This window comes from Apodemus sylvaticus, chromosome 1 (genome assembly GCF_947179515.1).
Source record: "Apodemus sylvaticus chromosome 1, mApoSyl1.1, whole genome shotgun sequence".
Classification (NCBI taxonomy): Eukaryota; Metazoa; Chordata; class Mammalia; order Rodentia; family Muridae; genus Apodemus; species Apodemus sylvaticus.
The window spans coordinates 29,576,892-29,603,560 of record NC_067472.1 but is presented as its reverse complement, the minus strand read 5'-3'; the positions used below and the strand labels follow the sequence as shown (position 1 = coordinate 29,603,560).

Genomic DNA, 26,669 nt, shown 5'->3' with positions numbered 1-26,669 from the left:
AGATAACCCCACCATTTGTCTGCCACGGGGTGGCATGGATACTGAGGTGAGGCTCCAGCCCTCACCACCTCAGCAGAGAGCTGCCCTCAGAGTCGTGAGCTTGGGAGAGCGGGCCCTGCCCCTCACCTAGAAGGCACACCAGAGCTGGCCCTGGTGGTACGGGTGCAGGTAAGCCAGCACAGAGGGCAAAGCAAAAGAGTTGGTCCCACCATTTGTCTACTGTAAGGTAATGTGGATGTGGGAGGTGGGGGGGGCAATGCCCTTCCCCCTCCCCACACCCTTCCCACTGCAGCAGTTGGGAGATGAAATGTTTTCTTTGTTTTTGGTGTGTGCGTGTGCGTGTGCGTGTGCGTGTGTGTGTGTGTATGTGTGTGTGTGTGTGTGTGTGTGTGTGTGTGTGTGTGTGTGTGTGTGTTTTATTGGGGGTGGGGTGGGGAGGTGGAATGAACAAAGGGCAGATATGAGGGAATGATGTAGGCAGATATGAGGGCAGATAGAAGGAGATGAACAGGATTGGGGTATCAGGATTGCATAAGAAAGCGCCAGCTGTTACAGTGGCATTTCTTTTGTTGGTGGCAGAAATAATATGTGAGTAGCTGTCAAAGATCAGCTTTGACACCGCAGGGTAAACTGAAGCAGGCATGGGGTGTGGCATCAGTGGTAGGGTCGGTGCTGATAGGAACCGTCTGGAGGTTGCTGCTGCTGGCAGTCAGAAATTAGAAAAAAAGAAAGGGGGTAATTCAAACACACACACACACACACACACACACAGAGAGAGAAAGAGAGAGAGAGAGAGAGAGAGAGAGAGAGAGAGAGAGGGAGAGTGGTTGAAGCAAGACAGACTCCGGAATTTTCTTTTTTCTCTTAACATTTTAAATATCCCATTTAAAAAAAAAAGGTTTTCTATTTAAGAAGGAAGTTATCTCATAGCCACAAGTTAAAAATTACCACAAAAACAGATTAAAATCATTACGTAAGAGGAAATAACACCAGGATAGCTGATTGTGTTTTTCTTTTTTGAAACTTATATCTAACTAAATAATTCTCATCTCTCTATCTTTCTTTCCACAAGCACATAGATTAACAGAGTTTAAGCAGGCCAAGTCTATAGTAGCAAGTTTCTTCCTGTGCTTGGCTGAGGACAATTGGTATTTACTAAGGAACAGGTCACCTGTCTTATGTCTTATTTTTGAAGTCTTGATCAATTAGACTGGCTAATCATCTGTTCTCTGTCCTTAGAACTGTTTGTTCTTTACTCACAGCCTTTCTATTTCATAATGCACACCGAGAACCTATTACCACATCCCTAGAGCACGAGACCAAGGAACTCGGGCCCCAACCTAGAGCCTATTTTCTTTGATCATTACCTTGTCCCAGGCCTATTTTTCTTGCTGCCACATTCCGTGCTTGCAATGCATGAGCGCTCCCTCTGCTCCTTTCTCTCACTCATGCAGCTCTTGCCAGTCTGAGGAGGGAGCACATTCTATTCTTCATTCTACCTTTAAACAGTTTATCAACCACCTGAACTTCCCGAAACTACTTAAATCAAATCAGGAATTCCATAAAATCATTAAGTGATCCAAACAGCATTATCTCAAGAACTTTCATCTTCAAGTTGATCTACAGGAAACCTGTGGGCTCTTGCCTAGGAAGCAATCACACCAGGCTACAGGCAGCGAGGGTCTCCTGGTGTCCACTCACACCAAGCCAAATCAATGAGGCGTATGGCAATGACAAACAAGAGAAGGCACATCAGAAATAAGAAGCAATCCAGGGACAAAGCCTGGGGCCATGCCTTTCCAGAGTGCCCCCGCCACAGCCGAGCGAGACAGTAGCCATTTTACATGGAGCTCACTAGACTCCTATAGCCACCGTAGCTCATCCCACGTGGCGCCCGCCAAATAGCTTTGCTGATTTATAGACAGTTTTCAAGTTTTGTGAGTACATAAAAAATTAAGGATAGTTAATAGGTCATGGTTAAGGCAGGGAGTTCTTGGCAGACTTCTAGTTAATTTATGATACCACAACAGACTGGGATGATTGAAATTAATTAAATTATATACGTGATTAATATTTTACATCTATGTGTCATCATAATAACAAAGTACATAGTTTACATCACCGACTGCCTTCGGGTTTTAAAATAAGGACTACTCTTTACTTGGATGCTATTTCATTACTCCCCCGCCCCCCCCACAGCCCTGCCAAACTGAAAATATATAATAGCTATCCTCGTTGCCGTTTTAATGCATAATAGTCATCAAAATGCTGAAGCTTGCTACTGAGTATGAAAATTTGTGTAAGTGAATTATACAAACAAGATCTCGAGGAGGTGAGTCCTGTCACAAAGATGATTTAGCATGGACTGGCATCAGTGCTGGGGTCACTCCCAGTTCTATATAAGAACGTGGACACGCCCCACCCCAAGCTTCTGTGTAGTTCAAGACTTTGTAGATATAGGGATGGTGTTAAAAGCATCTTTTAGCCAGGCATGATGGTACACACCTATAATCACAGGATGTAAGAGGTAAAGGTAAGAAGACCAGTAATTCAAGATCCTCCTCAGCTATTTATGAAGTTTGGGGGCAGCCTGGGCTACATGAGGCCATGTTCCCTTCAGTCAGGCGCAACAGCTTTAATTCATGGTATTCTGCCAAAACCGCAGCCCTATGTAATCTAGAAAATTTGACAGATAAATCCAAACTGAAGTACCTGTAAAATATATGATTTTAGCTCATAAAATTATTCAAATTTTGAAAATGAAAGTGCCCAAATAAATTTCTACTTTCTGTCAAAATAGTTTTTTAATATTGTAGTCTGGATATATCACATCTAATTATAAAGATAGTTTTTGTAATGGATAATATTTAATAGAGATTTAAATTTCCTAGGTCTTAGAGCCAAAAAAAAAAAAAAGACTGAAATTCAAAAAGTAGGAAATGCTAAGTGATGTCACTTGCCCAACTCAATTGACTATACTTTAAAAATATTTTTAGATGGCAAACACTTTTAATCCCAGCACTTGGAAGACAGAGGCAGGCAAATCTCTATGAGTTCAAGGCCAAAATGGTCTACATAGTGAGTTCCATGTTCCAGGTCAGTCAAGGCTGTGAGATCCTGTCAAAAGACAGATGGGGAGGGAGGGAGGAAAATGTACAGGCTATGGAGATGATTCAGCAGTTAAAGTACTTCCCGTGCAAGTATAAGGACCCATGTTGGAATCCCCAGAAACCTACATAAATTCAACATGGAGGCTTGACTGTAATTTCATTCTCAGAAGGAAGAGAAAGGGGATCCCATGGGCAGGCTAACTAACAAGACTAGTCACATCAGCCATGATGAGCTCTGCACTGGACCAAGACAGCCAGTAATGAAGAACAAGTCCTGACATCAACCTTGGACCTCTATGTGCATGTATACCCACATATATGTGAACCCACACGTGGGCAAAATATTTTCACATGTAAAACCACACTTTTGAAAACAATACAATAAAATAGTTGAGTCGCAGGTCAGCAGGAAGAGGCTGGATTAGTAACCACATCTGTGGATCACAAGATCATATAGCATAATCAAAGGTTTGGATAAATAGTCCCCAATAGAGAAGGAAAAGAAAGAGCTACAGAAACTAGAAATGATATTGGGGGGAGGTTTCCTGCAAAAAGCAAGCAGTCCCTACAACACCCTCACCCCACCCCACATAGCCACCTTCATCACGGCAAGCTGCACTCTTGGGGCAGGGTCCCGCCAAAGGAAGTATGCTGGGGGTCTCAGTGTTCCATTCAACACACTGGACAGTTCACACTGCTGGAAACCCAAGTCAGAGGTAGAATTCAGTGTGCATGAAGTAGAAAGCTAAATACATACATACATACATACATACATACATCACACACACACACACACACATCTGAGGACACAGCACCAGAAAGGGGTGTGGGAGATTTAAGTTTGGAAATCTCTAACATACACCATCCGCCCTGACACCCCCTCTGCATTTACCCCAAGCAAAAGGTAGTCTGAGCCATGGGAAGGCTATACTGAGACTCTGAATACAGTGTAGCAACCTGAAAGGGACAGCAGACCCTAAACAGTAGAGCCTTGACAGCAGCTAAGTTAAAATACTGTAAGGGAATCTAACGTTGAGGCCACACCCCTCCAAGCTATAGCCTGGACAATGCAATCATGGGAAGTCTGTGACAGTACTTGCAGTGTCTTGACAAACAAAATATAAAGATAATCAGAGGAATGTCAGAATAATATCGTGTCTTCTATCACCAAATTTAAAAGCCCCAAAGGTAATAACTTTCAACCAACTTCCTTTATCCAGTAATGCTATCTCTCAAAATGAATGCATAAATAGACTATTTTCATGACAAGCATACATTAAGGAATTTTGTGACATTGAAGCCAGTACTGCAAAATTTCTTAAAGGAATACTATACCCAGAAGAAGAGAGATGTTGCATCCCTGAGAACACGGGATGGAATGCACTTCATGTGAGAAGCAGAGGAGAACTGGGGAAGAATCAATTATGTCCATCACAGCACACCGGCTAACCTCTAATCATGACAGAGGGAGGAAGGACCTGTCAACCACACACCCAAACAGAGCAACCAACAAGACAAGACTTTAGGAAATAGTAAACCCCTCTCAATAGCAACCACAAATGAAAATAGCCTTAACCCACTGATTAACCGGTGCAAACTAACACACCAGGTTAAAAAATAAGATCTGAAGAAAGAATTTCACAAAGATGGCAGTGGCCCTCACGAGCCAAGGAAGTCCAAGAAATCTGAGAGACTCATGGAGACATTAAAAGGTCACATGGTGGCAGAAAAGAACTCGTCAAAGCCCTACATAGCTCTGAAACAGCTAAGGAAGGAAAAAAAAAAAGCAACTTTTATGGGAAGGCGGTTTGAAAAAGTGAACTCATGAAACTGGAAAGAAAGATGGCGGAACAGGAGAATGATGAAACTAAACCCGTGCGACGGAGCCAGTGAGCCACACGGTGGCCAGCACAGATGACAGGGAGAAGATGTGCAGCAGCCCAGAGCTCTCACAGAAAAGGGGCATTCCTGAACGGGGCAGCAGCACTACCTTAAGTCTGCAAGCACAAAGGTCGAGCCTGGAAACCCTCAGGTAGGCAGACATGGAAGGTCAGAGGTGTGCGACCACCAGGAGCTTGGACAGAACCTGTTTCTGGACACCCTGCTTACCCAAAACATTTCCCTGACTGAGCAACAGTGATGAGTCTCTGCAGTGGTTCAAGTATTTATGGTGCTTCAGAACTGAGAAACCTTGAACGAGACCTAGGATGCGCTCCCCCTCCCCAACACGCATGGGCAGAGTAGATGTCATCGCTGAATGGAATTCAACCGGCAGGGTGCAGCAGCCTAGAGCTTGTGCAGACTCAACTACCCCGAACACACATGTGCAGTTACCAGAGACCATGCTGAGGTCTGTGGCATGGACTGATGCCAGAGGTCACGGGAAAGTCCATGACCCATTCTCCCGCTAACTGTAAAGGACAAGAAAGCTATTATCTTCTGATGGTATTGATGATTACAGATTCACAGTAGAGAAAACAGGGCCATAGAAGGCTTCTTTGACGGCTCCTATTCCCACCTCCAGCTCCCAAAAGTAACAGCCTAGACAGAAAGCCATCAGAGAGAACTCTTAAAATGTGTGTTAAGGAGCAATAAAGAAAAAAGTTGGAAACATTGCAGGAAATGGATGGATCTGGAACTATGTGAAATGAAGCATCTGTGTCTCGGGGAGACAGAAACTGCATGTTCTCTCTCTTGTGTAAACTGTAACTTACATGCTTACGAAGGTGAGTGTGAAGTCCTGAAACTGGAATGGGGACTACAAGAAGGGAAAAGGAGGTTTGGGGGAGTTGTGGTGGGGAGACAGATGAAACACAGGGGAGGAGTTGAGGGGAGCACCTCGGCCAGGGAAGCAGATCAGTGCCCTTGCTCAGCCATCATCAGAGACACTTCCTCTGCAGCAGATGGGAACAGATACAGAGACCCACAGCCAGACAACATGCAGAGAGATCTTGGAACTCTCAGTCCTAAATGGGGATGGTTCCATCAAAAAAAAAATCCCTCCCTTATGGTTCAGGCAACCTTGCAGAAGAGGCAGACGAGGGTATAAGAGTCAGAGGGGATGAAGGACAGCAAAGGATCAAGGCCTTGTAATGGTAGATGAACGTATGAACTTAGGCAGCATGCACAGGGCCTACACAGGTCTGCACCAGTTGAGGCCTTAGAGCTCAGAGAAGTGGACCCAGGCCCCTATCCCTGAGCCCGAAGCTATCTCCAACTGTTAACCACTTGCAAATGAAAATTTAGTTTCCTCCAAGGGAGTCTCACTGGGGAAACAAACTACTCTTAAGGATAGGTATGGGCTTAGATATTTTTTTAAAACCTACTTTTAATAAGAGTTCTCAAATGTTTCCACCCACCCCATCCCCACCTGCTTCTAGCCCACCATTCAAAGGTAGGGGAGAAAAGATGATAAATGGGACAAGGCCATGTGGGCCTGTTTAGATGCAATCCGATCCCAATACAGATGGTTGTAAGCCACCATGTGGTTGCTGGGAATTGAACTCAGGTGTTGGTTTTTTTTTTTTGTTTTGTTTTGTTTTGTTTTTTGTTTTTTGTTTTTTTTTTTTTGGTTTTTGGTTTTTGGTTTTTGGTTTTTGGTTTTTGGTTTTTGAAGACAGGGTTTCTCTGTGTAGCCCTGCCTGTCCTGGAACTCACTATGTAGACCAGGCTGGCTTCAAACTCAGAAATCTGCCCGCCTCTGCCTCCCAAGTGCTGGGATTAAAGGATTAAAGGCGTGTGCCACCACTACCTGGCTGCACTCAGTGCTCACCCCACGCTGAGCCGCTGAGCCGTCTCTCCAGTTGATCTGGATGGGAGGTGAGGTGGGGAGGAACTGGGAAGAGTAGAGGAAAGGGAAACCGGAGTGAGGTTTATGTGAGGGGGGAAATCTGTTTTCAATGAAAGGAAAAAGAGTGAAATCATGTTGAGACCACCCCCCCTTCCCCCCCCCCACCCCAGCATAGCTGCAGCTATGTTGTTCTGTGCTGTCAGCTAGTTCATATTGTTGCTGTAAGATGCCTGCCAGTCATTGACACAGAAAAATAACTTGACTCAGAGCAGGGTCATGCTGACCACATACCCTGTTATGTTCTTTAGGTTAAGAGATTTGCCAATCTTATGAAATTGCACAGCCATAGGCTTCACTTAGGACCTATCAAGCTAAAGGTCAATATGAACTGTTATCTCTGAAATGACTTGAGTCAGGGCCAACAACTGGGCGGCACTTCCAGCTCCTGCACATGAGTTCACAGTGGGTTTTGCAATTTTAGCCTTTATAAGCTGGCCCTGAGAAATGTCCAGCATGCCTTTCAGCTCTTGAGCCTGAGCTGTTGCCGTGGTGGATCAGTCTTGGCATATGCATTCAGTAATCCATCCCTGTTTGACTGATATCAGTGTTTACATGGTTTGTGGGGTAACTCCTGAACCACAACAGTCATAAGTGGAGAAAAAGAAGTTGAAAGGAGGATAATGAAGTGGGAAGGGGTACAGGTGGAGAGCTGGGGCAAAGAGCAGGAGAGGACCCATCAGGATGAAGTAAGTTTGAAAATGCAATAATAAAACTGTTGAGTGAAATATTAAAAAGTAGAACTTGCACATTCCCGTGCCTGTACAGGATGAGCTGCCACATCAAGGAAAACACAATACAAACTTAGTTCAGACAATGGCAACTCAATCTCTGGGCACAACAACTAAAACCTAATCTTGTAAACCTTACTAAAACCTGATTCCTCTGGTAACAAATCCTTACGGATCTGCCATGATACCAGGAAACTCTAGCAGCTACTTCTTACCCCTCTGCTGTTCTGGTTCCAAAAGGAACTCACTCTCTCCTACTTCCTCTCTTCCTCTGTCCAACACAGAAGTCCCGCCTACTTGCCCAGTGATTGGCTCCTTTGTTCTTTAGGGGATTAGTTCACAAGAACAGCACCAGGCTCATCCACAAAACTTCCACTTTGTAAGCTAATTCTTTCATTAAAAATGTTTTTTCATTCTATAGTTGATTAATTCTATGGCTGCAAATCCCACAGATATGAGGGCTGAGCTTTTATATGCACACACACACACACACACACACACACACACACACACACACATATATACATTTGGTGAGTTTAATTTCATATTATCTATTGATAAGTTCTCCTCTGATCTCCACACACAAGCTGTAGCAGACACACTCAAAACATACACACACCCCATATGCACAGACATGTGCAGACGTGTGCAGACACACAATTAAAATATATTATTCTTTATTTTAAAAATATTCTCTACAATGTAAAATCTTTCCTGATCAACTTCAAAAGTAGGAATTTAACATTGATTCTCAAAATAATAATAATAATAATAATCTTCTCCCAAGTATGTTTTTCAAGGAGTTGAGATCATCAATCAGAAATTCATGCATCTTTCTTGGAAATGTTACTAGCCAAGTCCTAGGAATCTATCTCCAAGGCAATCAATATAAAGAAGTCATTTCCATTACCATGCACTAAGAGTCTGGCATCTGTTCTATCTAAGCCAACCTCTTGCTTTAGCCTCCATCTGAAAATATTGGCTGGGCCAGAGTTCTTCCAGTATTTAGGAATAGAATGAGCAGACTTGTCTATGGATAAGTCTGGTTGACACGGGGTGATGAATTATGTGGAGTCAGCCAGACTGCATTTAACATTATGATTCAGTAAAATGGTTGAAAGGGGCACATTTATTCTTTTTGTTTTACAATAATGTTTTTATTGGAAAAAGTGATATATGGACATGACTGAAAATTGGAAAGTACAAACACATAAAAAAAGAGAGAATGGAAAGTTCTGGGAATCTCACCACCAGGAATAATCATCATAACATTCTGCCCTGCTGCTTAGGTTTCCACAGTTAAGCCTTGCCGTATATATTATTTTATATGCTAAAGGGCATAGCAGTGTATTTTACAAACAGCTTTTCTAATTTGACACTATCACATCAACATCTGCTTATAATTGAAGAACTGTGGACACTATGAATGACTTGCCTTATCAAATGTAACGACATACCAAAAAAAAAAAACGACTACTGTATTCATGTGCAAGCACATATCCAAAAACACTTAGTGATTTCCCTCATGCTAGACCCACCTGTTGTTTCCACCCCATCACCATGCAAATAATACATTGATAAATTTTGCCTTATGCAATAATCTGTGTGCTTCTGATAACTTTCACTTCTAGAAGTGAGATTCATGCTTCCAGGTCTTGGGCATTTTATTTTTGTTTTGGTTTGTTTTTGAGACCAGGTGTCTCTGTATAGGCCTAGATTTCCTGGCATTTAATACCAGGCAGGCCAGCCTCACACTCACTGAGATCCTCCTGCCTCTGCCTCCTTAGTGTTGGGATTAAAGGTAGGTGCTCAATGCCCTCCTTAGGTTTAAGTATTTCAAATTTTGTGAACACATATTAGGTGAAATTTGAGTTCAAAGGGGTATATGAATGTGAGAACTGTTTGGCTTTCATTTACCTCTTTCTCACGGTGGCCAGACTAGTGCCTTCCACACTAGAGTTACTCAGTGAAGCACAGGTTTAATCCAATAATGTCGATCACCAAACATTGATGATAAAGGACGCTCTCAGAGAGCAGCATCACACATGAGACTCTTGGGGTACTCAGTGGTCATTCTGTTTCAGCTTAGCTTGGCTATTCTGAGGCATTAACGAGTGATTTTTTTTCCCAGTGAGCTTTAACTTACCCTATGTATTAAAAACACCTGACAATAGTTGGAAATTTCAGTTGTAGCTTAAACTTAATATGCCCCCACTTGCTAGCAGAACAAACCTGAGTATCAAACAACTCCGCTCTATTAGTTCTCTATTGTAGACTATGAAACCGCACAGTATTGACTGCACTGAGACATTCTGAGGCTTATATGAGACCAGTCCCCTGAGCACACATTATACTGTGATGTAAAGTACATAATAATTGTCCAATAAATCTTTTTATTATAATTTTATGTTGTCGAGGAATTCTAAAAGTATGTTCCCTTAAAATGGGGTATTGCTGAAAGTTGACAATTTTATGTAAACACCCCCAAAACACACACACACACACACACACACACACTGCTGTTAAGAAATAAAAATAAGGGGGTCTGGAGAGATAGCTCAGCGGTTAAGAGCAAGAAATAAAAATAAGAAAACAAGCCTATGAAAATTTTGAAAGATTTTGTAACCATTTAAATTTTTTGTTAGCCAGGCATCATAGCCCAGGTCTTTAATATCAGCACTAAAGAAGCAAGGGCAAGATGTCTGTGAGTTAGATGCCAGCCTAGACTACATAATGAGTTCCAAAACAGCTTGGGCTACACAGTGAAAAACAAACCAAACAAAAAAAAAATCCTAGTTAGTTATGGGGTTGCCTTTTGTTGTTGTTGTTGTTATTTGGCTGGTTTGGTTTGATTTGGGGTTTTTTGTTTTGTTTGTATCTCTGTTCTCTTTCTTTCCAATGATTGGTAACAAAGTTACAAGAATAGTGTCCGGCTTCCCTTGGAACAAGAAAGAGCTGGTGAGCTGGATTCCTTGCTCCACGGTCCCTGTTTTCAGGGAAGGATAAATAAAGCAGGTGTACTAGTCAGGGTTCTCTAGAGAAACAAAACTTCGGAATGAATTATATAAAGGGATTGATTAGAAATGACTTAAAGGTTGCCAACTAATCCCACAATGGCTCCTACTAACAGAAGGTCCAAGAATCCAGTAGTTGCTCAGTCCATGAGGTTGGATGTCTCAGCTGGCCTTCTGTATATGCTGGAACTTGAAGAAGTAGCTACATCATCAGCATGGCTGTCGGCCAGCTCAAGGTTGATGAAGATCCCATCATGGGTTTCCATCAGATTTAAAAAAAAGAAAAAAAATCAACAATGCTTGGGTTTGCACCAATGACATCTTCAGTCTTATCCTGCTCAACTTCGGCTGACCTCCTGGACAGATACTCACGATGTTTCCTCCTCCGTTCTGTTCCCAATCCTACCTCGCTCCTCCAGATGCTCCAAATATCATACTCAAATGAGCAGAGCTGAGGTGGGAGTGGGTGCAGGGTGCAGTGTGCTTCTGTTACCACGGTGTTGTGCACGATGTTTAGATGCTAGACTAGTTGTCTCTGACAGGAAAAGTTTGTGTTGTACCAGCAGATGCATTGCAAAGACATAAGTAATGCAAAAGATTGTTGGGTTTTGGTTTGTTTTATTCTGTTTTTTTTTTCAATCTACTAACAAGTTGCTCTAGTAACCCAAAGAAGTGAAGGTGAAAGCAGTTGCCTCACCAGCCACCCAGATTTATTCAGATGTATCAGTGACTCATGATATAAATTGTTTTAATTAACAGCTTGGCTGGGCATCAACCATTTGGGTCCCCTGTCTGCCATGTCACTCCCTTTCCCCCATCTCTGCCTCACCTTAACAGTTTCTGCTGCAAGGAGCAAATTCACTCACGTGGCAGTCCCAACTAAGTTCTCATGCCTGCTGGAACAGAGCGCTCTCCAGCCTACTTGGTCTTTGGAAAGCAGCTCTGGCCTGAAGCTTGTCTTGTACTGAAGGCTCTTCAGCAGTCAGCTCTGACACCTCCTGTGGCCTCTACTCTGCAGATTCGGGTCTAATAACAGGGTAGACATTCTGTAGCAGCTAGAAAGGTCTTGACAACTATGACTTTCCTTGTTTATACTCTCTGGGTTGATGTCCCAGATGGAGGGGCCTGCTCTATATTCAAAATGAATGATAATCCAGAGTGCCCATATTTCCCAAGCAAAGCAAGAGATGCTGGGACATCAGAGCCAGGACCCACTGGATGGAGTGTAAATGCCACACTATGGAAGGAGTCAGCGTGAAGGGCTCTAGCTCTCCCCTCAGAGCATTTACATACCATCTCCTTGCTTTCCACACACCCTAGTACAAATATAGCTTTTCACCCTTGAGACATCTGGATAAAATGGCCATCAAAATAGGAACTGCAAGCTAGAACCAAGCCCAGGATTTGGGGCTTAGGATTGGTTGGGCACACCTGAAAGCGCCTCCTTCTCGGCCATCCAGCACTGTGAGGGAAGATTTCAGCATACTCCACAGATCTAGCATAGTCCCTGATAGCACACAGGAGGCTTCAGTGAGACTTATCTCTAAGCTGCTGTGTACTGGGGGAAGTCAGGTGGGAGAGAAGTAGGTGCCAGCTGCCTCTTAATCTACCCTGTATAAAATCTGCAATACAGCTTCTTCCATGTACCTGTGCCTGAAATGTCTGCAAGAAAGAAGTATTTGTTTAAAAAAAAAAAGGAAGAAAGAAAGAAAGAAAGAAAGAAAGAAAAGAAGAGAGAAAAAAGAAAAAGAGAAAGAAAAAGAAAAAGAAAAAAAGTAGATCATAGGTGTGCCCTATTTGGGCAATGGAGAGTGGTTAGTTAATTCCATAAGTAGACAAGTTGACAACCAAGAATGGTGACCACACAACAGAAAGTCCTGAAAGGCCTGGCTGCCTTTCCTGTTCTCCTGTCCTGTCCTGAGGTGGACAGGAGAAGCACAGGACGCCAGCCCACAGAAAGAGCTTTGACCCTAGATGAGCTCCCTGTGTCTGACTCCACGGGTTACAGATGCTGATTACTGTGTGCTGACCGAGCAGGTTCTGTGGTCAGGAATAGGAAAGGCTACATAAGGATCGACACACTAGGTTGGCAGTGGCGTTGTGGTGAGGGGCATGTCTGTGTCGAGGGCAGGGATCAAACCAAGCCTTGATTTTCCCAGTGACTTAGTTCTACAGTGACTATTGTATAGGTTAGTATGTGACAGGCTCTTTTGTGGGCCAGGTAGAATAAGCAGGGAACAAAAGGCAAACATTCTACCATTTGCAGAGATGTCATCTAGAGAGAGGGTGCTCAAAGAGATGGAATACACCATAGTAATGGACTTTGGAAGACCGTGTGGTCTCCAAACGTGACATGGAGTCAAGCCTTAGAGGAGGCAAAGGGGTATTCTGCCCAGATCTAAAAAAAGAATGTTCTAGATAGAAGACCTGCAAGCATGGAGCCCACAAGACAGAAGTGTGTCTGATTTCAAGAAAAAGAGGGAAGAGAGGTGCCTGGAGCAGATTCAGTGAGAGACTGGGACAAGTGATGGCTGAGAGTAGTGAGGTGTAATTGGTTAGTGGAGAACCAGTAGTGAGGTGTGATTGGTTAGTGGAGAACCAGTAGTGAGGTGTGATTGGTTAGTGGAGAACCAGTAGTGAGGTGTGATTGGTTAGTGGAGAACAAGTAGTGAGGTGTGATTGGTTAGTGGAGAACCAGGAAGTCAGTATGGTTGGGTTGCCTTGGATCTTGGATCAAGAAATGTTCTACAATAATGTGTATTCTGCAAGAGGACTTTCCTTGGCCTAACCCTGTACTATCCAAATGGAATATGCCACCCAGTCACTCTGCTTTATTCCTTATCTTTGTAACAGGTTAGAGAGGCAACTCTAGGGGAAGCTGAGGCAATGCCTGGACTGGCTCTGCCTGGGTATTTCCATTGGAGGACTAGGAGCTGTGTTGTGAGATTCTGGACCCTGCTTCCTTGTCAGGTATGTAGCTAGGGCTCCTGCATTCTCTGTGGACTGTGATTCTCTCCCTACAGGCACCAACACACAAAGCAATTGTTATGGTACAGAGCTCTAATTACTGAAAAAGAGGCCAAACTTATGGTAGCCTATCTTCTGAAAGGGTCCACTTAATGGCTGACAAAACACTCTCAGTAATGACAAGAAAGTGGATGATATCAATGGTTGTGATGACCTAGGACCTCTGTATGAGTAAATGCGTGACTTCAAAAATTCTCCTGGCTTGAGGAGAAAAGTCAGTGTAAACTTCAGCACGTACTTATTGGGCCAAGGTTACCTGATATGGCTGATGAGAGATGAATCTTTGACCTGGCAGGGATTGGAGGGATCACAGCAAGACCAAAGCTGTGACAAGTATGTTGCAAACAATCAGACTTTTTACACTTTTCTCAGAAACAGACTATAATGTTAATTGCCAGGATCAATACAATGGTACTTGGCGGCAAGCTATACAGGGTACACAAGATTAATGTCCAGTTGTCCAGTGGAGCTTCTGTATGCTTCACTGACTTCTAGAAAACACAAGCAATCTCAAGGTGGTCTGAATGCTTCACTGACTGAGGGAGTGCCTTGGTTTCTCAGGGCCCCAGGAGCCATGGACTGGAAAAAAAACAAAACAAAACCTATGATACATGCCTCTCCGGGCAGCTAGACCAGGCCAACTCCATGATTCACCACAAGCAAAAACATGCATTCTTAGTTTAAAATGTGTCAGAACATAGTCCAAGAATGGAGTTGTGTGAGAATTCTCAGGGCTTGTGAGAAAACGCCAAGAAAATAAGACAAGCGTCTTACAACCTTGGTCTCCTTAAAACACAGAACTGTTCTTAGAATGTGTTTCCATGTTCCTCCCAGGTGTAGCAGACAGGAGTAGGTTTACTTCAGCTGTTGTTATTCATATGCCTCTATGGAAAAACATTTTTTTTTTTGCCATATGTGGCTTGTCCTTGTGATTAAACACCTTACTCATGTGAGTCTTCCCAGCCTTCAGAGTATAAATTGTCTGATGCTCTGAATAAAGATGGCTATTGCATAAGGTTTTAGCCTGCCTTGTTTTTAGGCCATCATCTCCCAGATTCACATAACAACCAAAGCAGCAATAAAGATGGTGATGGGGTAGTGTCCCGACCCGCAGGACAGTCAACAGGGTTCCTTTAAGCCACCTAGAGGAAAGGCGATGGGGCGACAAGACACAAGAGAGAGAGGCCGGACAGCCTGTCTAGTTCTGATCAAGCTGTCAAACTTTAATTTCCAGACAAGTCAATATAAAGGGAAGCATACAAGGTTTGGGAGGGGTAAAGGGGGGAACAATCTCAGGGGGTTGGCATCATTTCTAAGAAACAGTTTCTCATAATTTCTGGTAAAGCTAGTTATTGCTGTTGGAATGTTGGCATGATAAAAGGGGGGTCATGAGGCGGTGAAGTGGAAAGGGGTTGCTACAGTAACCTATCTACAGATGAACGTCAAAAGGAGGGGTTTTGAGATTTACGTAGGAATAGTTCCTGGCATGGAGATCTAAGTGAGAATGACTCCTGGTATCGAGGTCTCTTGGCATTGAGAGCCAGGTGGGGATGGCTCCTGGTATGGAGAGTTCTTGGCACTGAGTTCTGAGGATGGCTCCCGGCAATTCCCCCTTCTCTGTATAGAGAGCAGAGGTCAGACAGCCATTGATGGCAAGCAGATAAGGCATCAAAATAATGGGACAGCGCCTGTCTTAGGAATCAACCCGGTCATCCATCATCCCGTTCCCGTTCGGTCGTCTCTGCCAGCCTCCAGAAACACCTGTCTTAGGTGGGAGTGGCCCTGTGAAGTTGCCCGTCATTGGCTAACTGCTCAGCAAGTTAATTGTTATTGATGCCTTTAGCTTGTGGGGCTCCTTCTGGAGTCCCGGCTGGAATGGCTGTGACAAGGATGCTCTTTCTGTTAAGGCACTAGAGTGTGCTGTTTGGGCTGTTTTGCCCTGGGGGTTTAGGTAGCCATCTCTCAATCTTCCATAGCCAAACGATGGTAATATACCTGAATAGGTTTGGCTGCCAGGTCATCTATCCGCTTCTTAATTAGGGCTGTGAGACGTTTAAAAGCCCATGGTCCAAAAGAAAATAACAATAAGAGACCTACAAAGGGTCCTAGAACACTGGGTAAAAGTGTAGTGAGCCATGGAGAGGTGGAAAACCAATTTTCATACCAACTTTCTTTCTGTTCTCTTTCTCTCTTACGTTTTTCTAGGCCTTGTCTGACTATTTTCATGCTGTCTTTTACAACTCCTGTCTTACTAACATAAAAACAACACTCTTCTTTTAAAGCTGCACAAAGTCCACCCTGTTGGAGGAACAGGAGATCAAGTCCTCTCCTATTTTGGAGGACAATCTCAGCTAGGGAGTCAACGGAGTCGGAGAGATCAGTTATCCCCTGCTGAAGGTGTTGGACGTCTTGATCGATGGTAGCACTTAGCTCCGTGTACCTAGAGTTGGAAAGAACAAGGGAAGAAATACCTGTCCCTGCTCCTACAGGTCCAAGGCCAAGTAGGACAGAGAGAGTAACAGCAGAGATAGGTTCTCTGCGAGGGCGGCTCAAAGAAGTGGAGCCTCCAGTAGATGTGGATTGATCCCACAAGTGAAAAAATTCTTCAGAGCGATAATAAACTAAATGAGGGAACATCTTAATAAGGATGCAAAACTCAGGTTTCTCCCCCTTCTTTCGATTTTGAAAAACTGAGGCAGAGAGGCAAGGTGTAAGGCCATCAAGGCATGCCCACCAAGTTCCCTCTGGGGGAGAATAAAATAATTGCCAGGAGGGGGAAAATAGGTTTCATTGCACAAGTGAGCATAAACTGAGGGGACATTTGTTCCACTAGGGATCGCACAAAGTCCCAGGCCAGATATCTGGGTTAATGAAAGACCTGGCCAAGCACCCTTTTGCCAACGGCAGCGCCGTGGATCGTCAGCATGGGGGGAATCACCAAGAACAGCAATTCCTTCATAAAAGGGTTGTTGGGAATGGTAGCACAGCCAGCAATCTTCAACAAGTTCAGGGGAAGTTTCATTTAAGGTGAGAAAAGTCTGATTAACTAAAGAAAGTACAAAATTTTTAGTGGGAGCTGGCTGTACAGGCAGTGTAGTAGCTGATGGCTTAGCTGGTGGCTGGAAGGGAAATACAGAAGGTAGGGAAGTGTCTTTAATAGAAAGAGTATGAGTGGTGTCTTGATCAATTCCTTTAGGAGGAACAGGATGAGGTACCAACACAGAATTAGGTCCCATTGGGACTGGCTGGGCATGATATAAAGGCTCTTTAAGGAGCTTAATGGAGAAAATAATACCTGCATCAAACCCAAGTACATAGAGGCGAAGACCCCATTCATAGCCTATTTGCCAATGTAAATTGGGAGACTTTGCATGGGTGGTAAACTTAATTTGTAAAAGTGTGCACCATCCCCTTGTAGGAGGATTAGAGGCCTTGTGGACTCATCATCTGTTAGAAAACTAGCTGAGGGTGTAACATTGTGTTTTACTTAGATGTAATCCCACAGGAGAAGTCCAGAGGCTCTCCCAAAGGCCCCAAACAACCAAAGTAAATCTTGAAGATGTCTTAAAATAAATGGCAGGCCACGTTCTATTTGGTCTGCACTTGAAATCTGTAAAATTTAAATATATGGCCTTTTGACACCCTAAAGGGGGGCAATCAGCAGTAGCCAATATCTCCCCTTTAATCTGTTTATAATTTGTCCAATTTTTAGCTAAATAAATTTGCCATGCAGAGAGGGATGTTGAGTCCGTAGATGTCCGTGGTGTCAGCACTAGTAAGAGGCATCCAAAGGTGTTGAGTACTGTGGCCATTTTCAATGATTATAATCAGCATCATTCTTTGTCTCAGCATTAGCATACTTTGGCAGCTAGCATGTTCCTTCAGCATCCTGCAGAAAAAAACACAAACATGCCCTCTCTCTACACTCAGAGAGTTCCCTGGTATATAGAGATGTGATTTTTCCCCTCTTTTGTTTATAAAAATATTGTTTTAAAGTTCTATGGGCCTGTTCCATAATATTTTGTCTTTGAGAATTATGAGGAATCTCAGTAATATGACCAACATCAAATTGTTAAAACATCTCAAGTAACTGGCTATAATAATCAGTTCTAATATTTGTCTTAATCTGATTTGGAACATCCAATATAGAAAAATAACATGTAATGACTAATTTTATTTATTGTTGTTGTTGTTTCTTCTGTTAAAACATTTATAACTAGAAAGCTTGAGAAGCTGTTAATAATCATACACATATTTTTAATTAATTCTTTTGAATTGTATTTGTATAGATAATTGTAAAAGTTAAGAGTTGGCAGCATTAAAAAGGAAACAATTTCAAGCAATTGTAAGGCATGATATATATATATATATATATATATATATATATATATATATGTTATTAATATAAAAATTAAAAGTTGATTTTTAACATTTTAAAAAGAGGAGCTACAGCACCCAATTTAATTATTTGTGCTGAAGCAAGGGGACACTCAAAAGAATAAACATGTGATTTAATTGTATGAGCTTTACTCCCACAGTAGATGTATTTTTATAGGATGTATGTATAAATCTATAAAAATATAAAAACATGTATGGAGGCAAATTTTTTAACAATTCATCTTTTGAATAACAATTATTAATTTTGTCAAAAAAAGGCTTGCCATGTAATACATTGACTATCACTAATAATTAATTTGATTGCTGTTTAAAATAAGGAACAAACATTTTATCATGCTCTTAAAACATTCTTTTTTAAAATTATTTCTATGATTTTATTTTGTAACACTTAATTATTACACCAAATCTTCATTGGAGGATGTCAAAACCTTATTTGGAGAGATTTTACATTAATGTTCTCTTTGTCAAGGAATGAAAGTAAACATATATCATAAATTGTTAACAAATACTTACGGTAGCTTTCTCCAAGGTATGTCTCTTTATTTTGTATTTACCTTGAGAACATCAGAGGCTTAAATCCTCTTATCGTAAACTTAAAGCAGTGTCTTAGCCAAATAATTTATCTTAACATTTTTTTTAAATTATTTACTTAAAAAATTTAAAAGCCCATTGTTAAGAGCAAGCCATTTCTTGAGGAAGAACTTTCTAATGAAATTATTTTTTTATTGTTTTTTTTTTTAAGTTAGCTTATGTTTAACCTTTCACAGATGTAAGTTTGAACTTTATTTTGAACCACATCTATATGAATCTGTTAAAAATGTTCTTTTGGCCAGAACTCTCTAGGTGAGGCCTGCAAGATAAGGCTAGACCTACACCCATCAGTCTTGCAAAGAGTAGCCCATTGTATGAAGGTCAAATAACAAAAGAACCTGTAATATCAAAGCATAATTACAATTTTTTGAAAACAAAACCCAGTTTTAAGCAATCTTTTCTCCTTAAAAATAATGGCAAACACAATACTTTCATATTGCAAAGTTTGTCTATCAGCTTGTGTGTTTGAGTGTATGACAGTGTAACTTATTGAAGAGACATTATTTTAAATCTTATTTTTTATAAGTCTGAGTTCTAGGATAAGAATCACATAAAACATTATGTCAATTTAGAAATATCTTAGAGACCTGTTGTTCTTGGATTGTGTCATGCCACGTGTTGCTTAAGATAGCTTTAATCCTAAATTATCAGTTTTAAACTTACCTTTTGTTACCATCATTATATTTTTTTAAATCATGTCCAATAACTTATGAGCCAATACTCTATAGTCAAGGCATGTAAAACATTTATACCTTTAAGACCAATTAGAAATAAAGATGAAGCAATTACACAAATCTCATTAATTTAAACCAAACATTTTTTTCCAGGTGTAATTTCAGGGGCATAAAGCACTTTGAACCCAGTCATCACCATGGTAGAAATTTGTCTAGGAGAATTAACCATTGAGGTTGAGGCTGCTGGCCCCTTAAGAAGTAGCTTTTTCTCCAGCTGTGTTTAACTCGTAGTTAAGAATGTGAGGCACCTTTAATCATCTTCCTCTGTGTAAATTGCAGACTGGCAGGACTACCAGTAGATAACGCATTTTTTTTTTTACCATTTTTTTTCTTTTCAACATATAACATAAACATAACAATCATTCAGCCAATCAAAACAATAGACAAACAAATTGACACACATATGGACAGGTTTTGGTGCACCAAAGACAGACAACAGACAGAGATGGAACTTGATGTCCCAAAGAGATCCAAATATCTTAACCAGAACTAAGGATTTTTTTTTTTTCAGGAGAGTTTTGAATTAGTTTTTAACCAATTTTTCTGATACCATGTCCTGCACATGGAAAAACTGCTTTTCTAAAACCAGTTTAAGAGTTAACTCCTTATCTTCTTTTTCTTCTGGGAATTCTGCCAGAGAAGGGAGGGGAGACACAGTGGCAACCACTGATAGTTACTCCGTAGTGCCCTACTTTTTTAACCCCTATTGGATTCATAGAAAGAGAAAGAGGTTCAGAGAATGTGATATACGGCAGGGTAGAGAAGGGCGGTGCCTAGGTGAAACACACAGACCTGGTATAGAATATTAAGTTTATTCAGGATGGAGGATGAGAGTTAATGGGGTAGTGGAGACAGAGAAAGGCAGAGAGAGTGTGTAGATAAGTACAGACTGGCCATGACCATGTGGAAAAAGGTAGGAGGGGAGGAGAGCTCAGGAATTTCTTTACAGTCCAGGACTTACATTCTGCCCCGTGAGTAGTTTTTACTTTCGATTTCTCTGGCCATTTTAGCTGCTTCTGACTTCCAAAGAATAAATTTTCCCCCAGAGAACTCAGCTCGGGCAAGCTGGATAAATTCCTCAGGTGTGAGCCAGTCCTCCGTGCCAAAGTGAAGGGAGCAGTCCGCCCATAGGCTGTGACTGCGGACCTTAATTTTTCTAAAATTTTAAAGTCAAGGGGCTTGTTTTGGCTCTGGCTTTTTCTAGCTATTTGTCTTTGAAATAAGTCTTGAAGTTAGATTTGTCCCTCTGAGTCTCGGAGCTCCTTTAAGAGGACTACTTGCCCCTGTGGCTATCACTTGGTGGAGAGAAGAAATTTTTTCAGTGGCTCTCCTGTTGGCAGCTTCTCCTCCAAGTTGGCTTCCTCCCTGGGAGATAGAGTGTCAGCACCTGAATTATGACTAGATTTCAGAGTTTTTAAAGAAGGATAGACTTTGGTCTTTTTGAGAAATTAGGGAAAAGAGCAGACATAGACAGAAACCGTTTTAAATGTCCCTCTTCCATATCTATCAGAAGCGGGAGGTTTAAGAGAGCACAGAGACAGTGTCCGGACAAGCGCTTTTTTCAGAGAAGTAGATCTTGGAAACAGGAAGAATTCTGAATAATGTTATTAATCAGAGACCAGTAGTTAAAGGCAGTAACCGGTTGACCAAAAGTTGCATAGTAATCTCGTACTCTAGCCCATGTTTTCTTACCTATGGTTCCTTTCTCTGGGAACCAGGGACAATTTGTCCGACATAATACTTAAGAAGACCCTAAGTATTCTCAAAGAAGTACCTAAGATCTCCTTTTCTTAACCCAGCCCCGTGTCTTGCGAGATTCCTGAATCCCTGAAATGAGCAGGGATTGTTAAGTAAAAGCTTGCCCCATGGGGTCTCACCTTCCAGAGAGACGAAGTTGTCGTGGAGATTTTCCCCTGGCCGAGCGCGCCGGCGGGTCAACCTTGCTTCGACCAAATCCAGTTCTCTCAGGGAGCTGCTCCTCTCAGGGAGCCGAACGCGGAGGGCCCTCCTCCTTGATCCACGACCTCCTTTCTCTAGATCACTCCACAGGTACCACACTGTTGGGCGCCAAAGTGTCCCGACCCGCAGGACAGTCAACAGGGTTCCTTTAAGCCACCTAGAGGAAAGGCGATGGGGCGACAAGACACAAGAGAGAGAGGCCGGACAGCCTGTCTAGTTCTGATCAAGCTGTCAAACTTTAATTTCCAGACAAGTCAATATAAAGGGAAGCATACAAGGTTTGGGAGGGGTAAAGGGGGGAACAATCTCAGGGGGTTGGCATCATTTCTAAGAAACAGTTTCTCATAATTTCTGGTAAAGCTAGTTATTGCTGTTGGAATGTTGGCATGATAAAAGGGGGGTCATGAGGCGGTGAAGTGGAAAGGGGTTGCTACAGTAACCTATCTACAGATGAACGTCAAAAGGAGGGGTTTTGAGATTTACGTAGGAATAGTTCCTGGCATGGAGATCTAAGTGAGAATGACTCCTGGTATCGAGGTCTCTTGGCATTGAGAGCCAGGTAGGGATGGCTCCTGGTATGGAGAGTTCTTGGCACTGAGTTCTGAGGATGGCTCCCGGCAGGGTAGGTCTGAAAATACTTTGCTTTTGTCATTTTTGGCTTCTATCTCTGGCTTGTGATTTAGGGATGTATACATATATCTGTGTATATCTTTATACATCTCTTTATGAATACCCAAAGGTTCTCTTATTTACATTTCAAGGATGCTGAAACATTAAAATAGACATTTGGAACCTATCATATGTACTTGTTTTCAATTCATGTGAATAAGTATAAAGAATCATTCTAAGTAATTAAAGGAAGTATGTAAAGACTGTGGCAAGAACTGAAAGTTCAATGACTGACAATGCTACATTTGGAATAGAGGCAGTTTGAGAAGTTAGTCTTTCAAAATGTTCCTGCATATATTTCTTTGTTGTGATAGACTGTTGACTATAAACCAAAAAAAAAAAAAAAACCAATGTTGAGTTTCTCCTGAGTAAATGGACTCCAGAGCAGGAAGGCTCACTCACAGTTATGCCTGTTGGAGTAACTGTGTCCTCCACTAACAGCTGAAGAGTGGCAAGCCTAATGTCACACAGATACTTGTCCAGTAGCCTTATTCATTGAATACCAAAAATTCTCTCCTCAGTCTGCTGCCTCACCTCTTACGGCTAGCTCCTAGACTGTCATTCATATCTCAATGTAAACAACCCCTGTTTACACATGCCCTCAGTCTCAGGTCAAGGGCAGCCCTGTCCTATTAAACTTTTAAGAGAACATCACTCTTGTTTGTTTGTTTGTTTTAAGATGGCAACCTCTCTATGTTGACCAAGCTCAAATTAAACTAGCAAGGCTTAAGTGATTCTGCCTGGCTCTCCTAATTGCTGGGACTACAGGTACACACCACTGCCATATCTCTCTCTCTCTCTCTCTCTCTCTCTCTCTCTCTCTCTCTCTCTCCACTCCACCCTGTGTGTGTGTGTGTGTGTGTGTGTGTGTGTCTTATCCCACTCAGTGTGCGCCATGAAAGTGAGAAAAATTTTAACAGAAAAATGGATCTGGATCTGCATCCATCTTAGTCTTTAAAGCCATCTTATAATAAAGACAAACTAGGTTCATTCCTGTTTATGATTAAACCTGTTTGTTTCTTAAGAATTGGGCTATGCCCCACCTGTAACTTTGATTACATATGGTTCTGTACTGCCAACTTTAGGAATGACAGTTATATCTTTGTTTCAAGAAGTCGTTTATAGCCATCTCACGACCCTACCTTTGTGTCCAAAAGTTCTATGACCACCAAGATGACTTCCCATCTTGCTATCATGTCTTTGTTTTAGGAGGGGCTAACTTGTTATATTTATGTTCTGTAACCACACCTATTTTTCCCACCAAGTCCTCCCTTTGGAAACCCCCTACCCCTGAACTATAAATGCCTGTCTTCCTCACATCCAGTGCTGACCTTTCAAATCCCGCCTTGGGGGTAGGCAGTCTATGTACAGGAATAAAAAGGCTGGCTTTAATTAATTTGGCCATGATGGTTTGCATTGGTGGCCTTTCCCCTGCCATGTATGGAATTACCTTCCTTGGAATTAGCATTAACTATACAGTTTTTCTTCACATACTCATGCTGGCCAAGTAAGGTTATTCATAAATATTTAGTGAATGAATCAAATTTTCTCTTGATGGACCCACTTTCTATCAAAGAGCTGAGTTGATTATCTACATATCCAACCCATAACTTACCTGGCCACACATGTGATAGTTCTCTACGCCCATTCATCACCAAGGAATCTGGCACAGGAAGGGAGAGGGAGAGTAAGCACATGTGATATAGCTCCCCTGTAAAGACTCAGTACCAACAGCACCCAAATCAATAGCACTGATTTTGTGCTTGTTGGAATATTTCCCACGTATATGTTCTTCTGAAAAGCATCTCTCTCTAGAGTTGACAGCTCTGCACAATAAAGAGTTAGTTCTTGTTTACACTAAAAACTCAAGACACTGCTACTGAAATATTTTTAGAACTTTAAAGACCCAGTGCTCAACACGTAAATCATTTTAAGTACACAACATTAAAATCAACAGCCATAGTTAGCTAGCAGCACAGCAAAAGACATGTATGTTTGAACTTTAATTTTCTGTTAATTAGGAGATGATTTAGATTCAGAGGTTTCTGCTCCTGAGACCCAGTTCTCCCAGCCTCAGTCCCAACTCCATAACAGGAACATTGCTGCTGTTTTCCTTTCCCCTCTGACCCCATCCCAACACATCACAAAGCTCTTCTAAGTCAACTTTTCTTCCCCAAACTATCCCATTACTTTAGCTTCCAACACTAACAGGCCATTTCTGGAAATATATCAGCAGAGCACGACAGGGAAAGACCCCTAACACCAGCAGGCATTCCCTGCTATTCCAAGTTTCCTGTGAACACACCAGTTGAGCAGACCAGGGAAACTGGCAACACAGAGCCACCACACATTGTGAATCCAGAGAGAGAACAATAACCAAGGAAAAAAACACTCACCTAGCAAAGATAAATCCACTAAACAGCACCTAGACCTGTAATTAGCCCAAACCCAGATGTCTAGGTGTCACAATAAAAATGCAATTAATAACTGCCAGGCCAATATGTCTCCATTAGAGCTCAACTATCGTAGCACAGCAGACCCTGAATATTACAATGTAGCTGAATCACAAGAAAAAGACCTTAAAACTAACTGTATGAACATGACAGAGATCCTTAAACAGGAAATCAATAAATCCCTTAAAGAAATCCAGGAAAGGAATATGGCAGCACATACCCAGACAACCCATGCCCTCCTCCATGTGGTTCAGGCTGGAAGACACTCACTGTCCCAGGTGCCATTAAGTTGAATAAGTCAGTTTGGGAGAGATGGGAAAGAAAGAAAAGGCAGAGCGGTTTGAGCACAATGAAGAGGCAAAACTAGAGACTCTAGTGGCAAGGAACATCCTGATGTGAGCAGCCTGCACTGCTACCTGAGGCTATAGTAAAGTTCCAGACCGAGCTGCCACCAAGGGCCATGTCTGGTTCTATGGCCATGCAGCTGCAAGGGTCAATGTCCATGGCCCATGTTACCAGCAAAGGCCATATGACATTTCTGGTCTACTACCTGGGAACATGTTGATATTCAAGGGTATGAAGGGGTCAGTTCTACAGGTCCAAAGCTGCAGGACCTTCATGACACAGGGCAACAACAGGGTATCCAAAGATGAGTCCCTCTCAGGATCCAGTATTGACAGCACAGCAGAAGTCAGAGGCCTCAAACCAGACAAATGACTCACTGCAATGAATATTTTCAAGTAAAGCTATTAGGGAAATAAAGGGTATATACTGTGGGACACACTGTGACACACTGCAGCTTCCATAACAAGATGGTGTTTGTTTGTTTTTATTATTATTATCATTAATTTATTATTATTATGTTTTTGACATTATTATTTGTTTATGACATTTCTGGTCTACTACCTGGGAACATGTTGATATTCAAGGGTATGAAGGGGTCAGTTCTGCATTATTATTTGCTTATGACATTTTTGGTCTACTACCTGGGAACATGTTGATAGTCAAGGGTATGAAGGGGTCAGTTCTACAGGTCCAAAGCTGCAGAACCTTCATGACACAGGGCAACAACAGGGTATTCAAAGAGGAGTCCCTCTCAGGATCCAGCTATTAGCGAAATAAAGGGTATATACTGTGGGACACACTGTGACACACTGCAGCTTCCATAACAAGATGGTGTTTGTTTTTATTATTATTATCATTAATTTATTAGTATTATTTTTTTTCTTTTAGAGGGGTGTTGCAAGGATGGACAGTGGATATGGAGGAATGGGGAGCATAATGTGAAATTCACAAAAAAAATCAATAAAAAGTTGAAGAAGAAGTGGAGGAGGAAGGAGAAGGAAGGAAGAAGAGGAAGAGGAGGAAGAAGAGAAGGAAAACTAATCCAGGAAAACACAAACAGTATGAGTAAATGAATAAATGCCTTAAAGTCAAGAAAACACAAACAAACCATGGAAGGAAATGAATAAAACTGTACAACCCCTGAAAGTGGAAATAGAATCAATGAAGAAAACATAAACTGATGGAGTCCTGGGAATGAGAAAATTAGGGTTAGAATAGGAACTCCAGAAGCAAGCTTCACCAACACAGAACATTCAGGAAACCTGAGACACTATGAAAAGACTAACCTAAGGATGATAGGAATAGAAGAGGAGGAAGATTCCCAGTTCGAAGGACCAGAAAATATGTTCAAAAATGTTATAGAAGAAAAAACTTCCTGACCCAAAGAAAGAGATGCCCATAAAGATACAAGGTGCATACAGAACACCAAATAAACTGGGTGAGAAAAGAAAGTCCTATCAGTACACAACAATCAAAACACTAAACATACAGAACAAAGAAAAAAATATTAAAAGCCATAAGAGGAAAAACCAAGTAACAATAAGGCAGACCAATTAGAATTGCACCTGACTACTTAAAGGATACTCTAAGAATGGACCCAAGGAGTTGAAGGGGTTTGCAGTGCCACAGGAGGAACAACAATATGAGTCACCCAGTACTCCCAGAGCTCCCAGGGACAAAACCATCAACCAAAGAGTACACATGGAGTTACCCATAGACACCAAAGGGAAGAGAGGCCCTTGGTCCTGGAAAGACTTGATGCAGTAGTGTAGAGGAATACTAGGACAGGAA

The 26,669-nt window shown here is 42.0% G+C and overlaps 1 long non-coding RNA gene across 1 annotated transcript; it reads left to right on the top strand.

The window, feature by feature from the left end:
- Positions 1 to 26,669, top strand: LOC127688491 (uncharacterized). Its single transcript, XR_007978710.1, has 3 exons — positions 1 to 168; positions 13,556 to 13,672; positions 25,767 to 26,669. It is a non-coding gene; the product is annotated as an uncharacterized LOC127688491 (long non-coding RNA).